Source organism: Geospiza fortis, unplaced genomic scaffold (genome assembly GCF_000277835.1).
Source record: "Geospiza fortis unplaced genomic scaffold, GeoFor_1.0 scaffold52, whole genome shotgun sequence".
Classification (NCBI taxonomy): Eukaryota; Metazoa; Chordata; class Aves; order Passeriformes; family Thraupidae; genus Geospiza; species Geospiza fortis.
Window position 1 is genome coordinate 175109 of NW_005054659.1, and position 7909 is coordinate 183017.

Sequence of the window (7909 nt, forward strand, 5' to 3'; positions counted from 1 at the left end):
CCGGCCGCGCCCCCAGCTCCCACGGCGACCCTCCGGGAATCGGTGACCGGCGGGGCCCGTGAGGGGACCGAGGACAGAGGAGAGGGCACGGGGCATGTACGGGGACAGATGAGTGGGGCCAGGCGAGCCGGGCAGGGATGTGTGGGGACAAGGGATGACCGAGGACCAGTGGCAGCTGTGTGGGGACAGGTGAGAGGGACACAGGGCAGTGAGGGGACCCAGGTGAGCCAGGGCGGGAGCTCCTGACACCCGAGCACACAGGGAGCGTTAGGAACCAGGCCGTGTTTGTGTTCTCGTGGCAAAGCTGCTCTCCCTCAAGGTGTCCGTGCCCCCACCCTGAGGGTGAGGTGGGATTGGGTGAAGTCAGGTGGGGTGGCTGGGCATGGCTTGGCTTAGGGTAGGGGAGAGGTGGGGTAAGATGGAATGGGGTGGGGACATACAGGATGGATTGGAATGGGAGTGATGAGGGGTGGGATGGGTGAAATAAGGTAGGTTAGGGAAGAGGTGGTGTGGGATGGAATGGGAAGGAGTGGAAAGGAATGAAATGGTGTGGAAGTGAGGAGAAATGGGGTAGGAGAGAAGCGGGACGGGATAGAACAGGAGTGAGAAAAGGGTGATGGGATAAGGCAGGGGTGAGGTGGGGTGGGATGGCCATCCTCACAGTGCCAGGGCACCTCACCATGGTTTTAATGACAGCTCCTCAGGCCCTCCTGTGGTGATGTTGCAGGGGTCTTAATTACCCTGGAGGATGCAATTCCCAAGACCATTTCCCTCTCTGACGAGCAATACCCAAACTGACCTTTGGAGAGCGCTCCATCTGGGACAGAGCCAGATCTTCAGGCTAACAGGTGAATCAGGGGTATCTCCCCACTACAGATGATACCAGACCAGAAGAAGCATTTGTAGGGCTCTAAAGGAAAGTCACGTTTACAATAAAAAAAAGGCTGATGCTGGTCATGATTTTAAAAAGAAGAGAAAGCCCTCAGATGCCCCCAAGGCATGTTTTATTAAAAGAAGGGCTATTTTCTCTCTTCCAGCTGCACATCTGAGCCTAACACTGATTTTCTGTGGTCTCTTCTCTTTGGAATGTAATATAAAGGGATTTAATCAATAGGGTGCTACAGAAACGTAAATAGGTTTTTGTAAAGATGGCTTTGAAAATCTATAGAATTTAATGAAGAACTAGAAGACTCCCATATAATTATTAAATACCCTATAAAAATCTATGTAAGGAATAATTCTCCATTAGTTAAAAGATATATAAAAAGATGTGTGCCATTTATAGCAGCACTTTCCAATAATAGCAGAAAATAAATAGTGTGAAGAATGAAATCAATAGTGTATCCCACCTCATCTCTGCAGACAGCAAAGAGCAATGCACTGGAGATTGCTGTACTTTCAACAGAGGATTTTCTTCCTGGTCCCTTAACTAAGGCTTGACTTATGCCTTGATACCTTTCAGGGTTTCTGCTTCAGTTCTACTTTTATTTTTAAATGTATAATAGGTAACTTATAATAGTAATTATTCTTTTCGTTGATTTGTCCTTGTGTCTAAAATATCGATCCCTGACCATGATCTTACTGCTTGAGGCATTATGCAGAACAGTAAGCAAGCTATGGAACCACAGATGTCACTATATAAACTAATCAGATTTTAAATCAAATTATCTGCTTGTTGGTTGTTGTTTTGGGAATTAAACCTGGTAGGATATTTTCCTTTGTCTCCATTTATGTGTGTTCTCTTTGCATGATGTGTTATTTTAATATTCTGAGTAGGAAGAGCATCCACTGGGCTTTTTCTGTCCTGCGTTTTATGTTATACAATTTCCTTGTGTCTTCTTATCTCCATCCTCTTAACTGTATCTTGTGTCTCAATTTTTATTAATTTTCATATTGGGAAGAATGTTTCCATTGTGATGAAGCTTCCCTAGCATATGTTTTCCTTGTGGTAAAATAGGAATCTCTGCAGTTTTGAAAGCAAGTTAACCAACTCATGCTCAGGAAAAATCAGGAAAGCCAAGGTCAGCACTTTGGGTTTATATGCATCCAAGCACTATTGCTAAGATGAAGGGAGAAAAACCTAAATTCCACTGATTGCAGTGAAATGTCCTTCAAAGCAGATAATTGTAAGAATGGCAGCAATTGTAGGATTTTAATATCCCCTGTTATAAGCATTAAAGATTTCTATTAGGAAAGGTCACACAACAATATATTATTTAGACATGGAAAAATGGTGTTGCAAAAATAATAGGATAAAAGCAATTGAGAGAAGGTCCTTTGTGGAGTCCCACCCTTCACCCCAGAGCTGTTCAGGCCATGCACCCTGTGCCTCTTAAAGGCTGTGGCTATCTTCCCACAGCCCAAGCAGTTGCAGAGTGCCAAAACCTGGAGGAAGCTGTAATTCTGGAAAGGATACCAAAGGAGGTGATAAAACAGCTGCTACTTGCAGGATCCACAAGCAGTGCTGTGAGCTCATCCCACAGAACTGAGTGGGAGTTTGTTACTGATATCCCAGAGCCCGTCTCCTCCAAATCCTGAGCTGCTCATTATCTTCAGTCTGCACCTGCTTCCCATCTCCAGATTTAATCTGTAAGCAAAAGTGGCCTCTCAAGTGTGCTGAAGCAGACACCGAGAGTTTCAACACAACTGAAGCACTGTAACCAAAAGATTTTGCCCCCTGACAATGTTACCTTGATTTCTGATCATCAAAATACAAACCCTGGCTAAGTCCTGCAGCCTTTGCAGATGTTCTGGTGACAATTTCCCCTTTTTTAGAAGAAACAAGTAAGCAATGCCTGAAAATCTCTAGATGCTCAAGAAGTCAATGCTTCATCTTTTAAATTTCTGCTTACTGGGATAATCCCAAATTCTTTGGCCAGATATGGATTATGATTTCTTGCAAATGGCTGAGTCTGGAGATTAGAATGGATAAAGCAAGTAAAATTAATGTTGACTCTGTCAGCATTATAATCTCGATTGTTTCTGTTTCTTTTTTAGAACATAAAAAACACAGCTGGATCCATCTAGCTTTGTCTTTTGTCTCCAGCAGCCAAGACTGGATGCTTAGTAAATCAGTGTAAAAATAGGCTCTATGTTCTCTTATTTACCTTACAATATTCCAGCAACTAGAGAGGTAGGGATTTCTGGAATTCATGGTTGAATCTAAGTTACTCCACTTAGTAGCTGCCAGTGGTCCTGTTCTCTAGGAGATTTTGAACTCTTTTTGAACCCATTTGTGGTTTTGCTTTCCACAATGTGCTATGTGACAGGATAGTTCTTCATTGTGTAAAAACAATTTCAAGTCTTATCCCTGTTCAAGTGTTTCTTTGTTATAGAGGCAGTAAGTTTATTGTTTATACTGTCTCACCATCATCATAGGACAAGGTGGATTGACTTAAGATGAAGGAAGAGGGCAGGTTTAGAGTAGATATTAGGAAGAAATTCTTCCCTGTGAAGCTGTAGAAGCCTTGGCACAGGCTACTCAGGGAAGCTGGAGATTCTCCATCCCTGGAAGTGTTCAAGGCCAGACTGGAGCAACCTGGTCTAGTGGAAGGTGTCCCTGCCCGTGGCAGGGGTTGGAACAAGATGATCTTTTAGGTTCCTTCCAAACTATTCTGTGATTACTTTCTAGCCTTTAATTGGATTTTCCTTCAGCTCTCCCTTTTTAAATTTTATGTGGGTTTCTCTGTTTTCACTAGGAGACTTTATCACCATCCTCTCTAGCCTATGTAATTTTACAAGAAAACACTACTTTGAAACTTTGATTCTGCTAAAATGACTGTTGAATTTTGCTGGGTCTGGAATAGATAAGAGCTGTCTGGCCAAGGGACTTTGAATAACTCTGAGCATCTGGGCTAAAGAGTCCTATGACTCTGGGGGTCTCCTCATCATCTAAGGGGGAAACTGCTGATTTTTAACATTCAGTTTCCCTTTTTGACCAATTCCTAGCCCCACACTGACATTTCCAGAGGGCTTTCCACTTCTGCCTCCAGATCTCCTGCAGTGTTGGAACCAGTGTCTGTGTGTGTGTGGTTGGGGCTATTTTTCCCCTGTGCATTGCTTTGCACTTATCACTGCTGAACTTCATCTGCTGGTTTATCACCCAGTCACTCAGGGCAGTGAGACAACATTGCCTCCACACCTCTCCAGTGTCTGTGTGTGCTCAGCAACTGCACAGCAGCTTAGCTGCAACATATTACAGAGAAAAGCAAAAATGTGCAAAGCAAACACTGTCTCTTCTTGCTTTTTATCTACAGAACATTTTACATCATTCTGATTACAAGAATAATAATTGCACAAATGAAAAATTCCTGCGGGAAAGCAGACTATCCTCTACCTGCTGTAAAATTTAAGTGCCTGTAGTGCCCTCATGCACATTACTCCATGAGCAGGTTGATCATGGAGCAGAGCTGTTTCCTTTGGGGGCTTGGGTATGCAGGGAAGCACGTGCTCCAGCTGGGATGTCTGTTCTCTCCAAATCTGGTACATGGGGGTCAGGCAAGTGTGGAGCTGTAGAGAGGGCTTCCAGTAGCTAAAGGGGCTACAAGAGAGCTGGAGAGGGACTTTTATTAGAGGCATGAAGTGGTAGAACACGGAAAAGAACCTTAAGCTGAAGGAAGGCAGGGTTAAATTAAGTATTGGGAAGAAATTCTTCCCTATGAGGGTGGTGAGGTTCTGGCACAGATTGCCCAGAGAAGCTGTGGATGCCCCATCCCTGGAAGTGCTCAGGTTTGGGTTGGATGGGGCTTGGAACAATGTTGTCTAGTGGAAGGTGTCCCTGCCCATGGCAGGGGATGGAATGGGATGATCCTTAAGGTCCCTTCCAACCCAAACCAGTCTGTGATTCCATAGGAACCTGTGGCACTGCTCTGGAACCCCTGAGCTCTCACCTTTGCAGTGGGACACCCCCTGCATTTTGGCTCTGTTACTCCCTAAATCTCCTCTGTGGCATATCCCTGTTGTTTCTGAGCATCTTCAGGAGCAGACAGAGGTCAGACAAGGAGCTTGTGTCTTTTGAGGCAACCAGAACAGGAACAAAGTATCTTTCCATTTAACATCTACTTCAGAGAGTGAGAGCTGTTGGAAAAAAATGAAGGGCTTTTTGATTTCACATTGCAAAAATTCCCTATCTAACATAAAGTCCCACAAAACAGAACTTTACTATCTTATAGCTAACCCTCTGCTTTAAAGACAACAAAAATGGCACGTCCCCATTTCTGTTGAAGGAATATTTTTAACCAAGAGATGTTTTTTCAGCCTAGATGCATCATAGATCAAGGGGAAAAACAGGTTTCATTGACTTTTAAAACAACTTCCATTTCAAGAAAGAAAAACAAACCTTTTGTACTGTAATAAACAACATCCTTACAGTACAAGTGCAACTCTCAGATCTGAAATATTATGGCCAGATGCAAATTGTCACATTTGAATGAAGATGCTGAAATAGAAGGTTTTCATTTTGTTCCTTGTTTCTTTAAAATTTCTTTTAAAACTCCTTATGTCCTTTTCCAAGTGCTCTCAGCAGAGTCCTGGACTGTTTATTGCATAATTGGTTCATTAAGGTCAAGGCCTGTACAAGCTACTGTGCACATTCAAAAGCAATCTTGGAGGTGTAGCCACAATTCAAGAGCATGACTGATGATGTCAGCCCAAATTCCTCAAGAATAAACCGTGGTTTGCTGCCATGTGTTAACAAGCAGAAACACTTGGTTCCTAGGATTTACCCAGTCAAACTACAGGAAGCTGAAACATCTGGCTTGTCAAAATGGTCACAAGGTTACAGAGGCAATGACAAAGATGTCAGAAAATTCAATCCAGGAAATGAGCACAGTTTAACCACAACATAAGTTTAGTCTCTAAACACACTGTCTTACCTTGCTGATGCACTGATTTCTATCTCTTTTAGATTTTGACTCTCCATGAATGAAACTCCATGTATTTTCCGGAAGTGCTAAACATCATGGTGGTTTTTAGTAAGTAATTCTTACCACCTCTCCTGCTATTTCTTACATATGTGATGGGAATTATTAGAAGTGACTTGCCCATTGTGACCCAAATGGAAATAAAAAAATGCAATGAGCCATAGCTATGTGACCTCAAGCCAAACGCTTCCAACTCATGTACCTAAATATAGACACCTAAATAAATGGCCTGGTTTTCAGGAGCACTGTGTGACTCTCAGAGTTGTAGGTGCTCTTAAAAATCAAGATGCTTATTTAGGTATCTAAATACAGCCTGAGCTTATGAATATATTATTTCATTTGCTTCGGAATGTAAACAACTAAGAAAAAACCAAAAAAGCTACTAGAAGTTTTATTTTTATATGTGCTAATTAGAAGGCCACAGAGTGTAATTCACTGCAAGACACAATTTACTCCTCTAAAGCAAATATTGTGGTAATTAATGTTTATTAATTGTTGAGAAGTAGAATTTAGGAGCCCTAGTTCTGAAGCACTGCTAGACAGGTTTGATGGAGAAGTCCACTGTATGAGATTTATTTCCCTTTTATTAATCTTTATCCTTAATTACGAAGATTGACACAGGAAGGGTTTCCAAAATGTCATTTTAAGGAGCTTTGTTTATACTGAGAGATCATTTAAAAAGTTCTGAATGTTTCAGTTTCCTTAAATGTGATCCATAATCTTCAGGCTTCTTGTGTTTTTCTTTCTTCTCTGAAATTTTCATTCATTATTCTGGCACTTTTAAGTGACTACTGAAGGCATAATTGGAGTATCATGGGAAGCAGAAGGCTGTGTTATTAGTCAGCATGACACCACATACACATGCAGTTAATGGAAAACAAGCAGCTCAAGCAGGTAAGTAACAATTGAGACTCTATTTTTGAACCTGAATTGTGCCTAGAAGTGAAAACTTAATTTTTCAACACTTCTACTAAGACACAGTTTGCTTACACACTTTATCTTTGTGTATGCTTGTATTTATATCATTGTATTATATATTTTAGCACTGATTTTCTAGAGATCACATCAGTGACTGACAGTGATGATGCCAGTGCCCCTGTCCTGCCAGCCCTTGTGCCAGGGGAGCACTGGGGATGGCAAAATGGAAACAGTCTTGGTGACACAGATATTTTTGGGCAGTCACAGCTTCCACAGCATTGAGTCACTGCAGCAGAGCAATCTCTAAGGAGTGTCCTCCTTGCACATCAGCCAGAGGGAAGGCTCTGCCCCCTCCTCCTGCTCTCCCAGAACTGTGACACAGCTCCAGAAGGGATAGCCAGTCCATTCAGGAGTTGTCTCCTACTGAGGCACTGATCTGCCAGGCTTACCCTTGCAGCGTTGCACTCAAACTTGAAGCTTTTCAGGCACTTGGCAGCCTGGATGTCTTAAAAAATCTGAAGGAAAATGAAAGCTGAGTTTACAGCTGAGCTGGGAAGAGGGAAAAAGAGCACTATTGAAGTTCTTAGGGAGGATAGAAACAGTAAATGGAAGATAAAAAGGAAAGATGAAACAGGGCCTCTAGTCTGATTGTGCCCTTTGACTGTTCCAGGGCCACCTTGGAGAGCAGCCGGTTGTGCCATGAATGTCCTGTTCAGCCACCCCACCAAGATATCCAGTGGCATGGCACCTTCCCAGGCTGTGACATCCAGTGGCATGGCACCTTCCTGGGCTGTGGCATCCAGTGGCATGGCACCTTCCCCCCCAAGCTGTGACATCCAGTGGCATGGCACCTTCCCAAGCTGTGGCATCCAATGGCATGGCACCTTCCCAGGCTGTCACATCCAGTGGCGTGGCACCTTTCCAGGCTGTGAGAGCTCAGAGCCCAGCAGGCAGGACAGCAGGACAGCCCAGGAGGCAGGACAGCCCCAGCTTCCAGCTGCTTTGCCCAGCTTCCCCCTTTGACCCCTGTACAAAGATGTCAATGTTGAAAAGTCTCTGTGTGGAGGGAT

General features: G+C 43.4%; 1 protein-coding gene across 1 annotated transcript in view; it reads right to left on the reverse strand.

Moving 5' to 3' along the window:
* Positions 1–699, reverse strand: part of RCAN2 (regulator of calcineurin 2) — an 81315-nt gene extending 80616 nt beyond the window's left edge. The window contains exon 1 of the mRNA XM_031064931.1: positions 680–699. The gene's annotated coding sequence lies outside the window, so the exon portion shown is untranslated. The remainder of the gene's footprint in view (positions 1–679) is intronic.
* Positions 700–7909: the final 7210 nt, after the last annotated feature.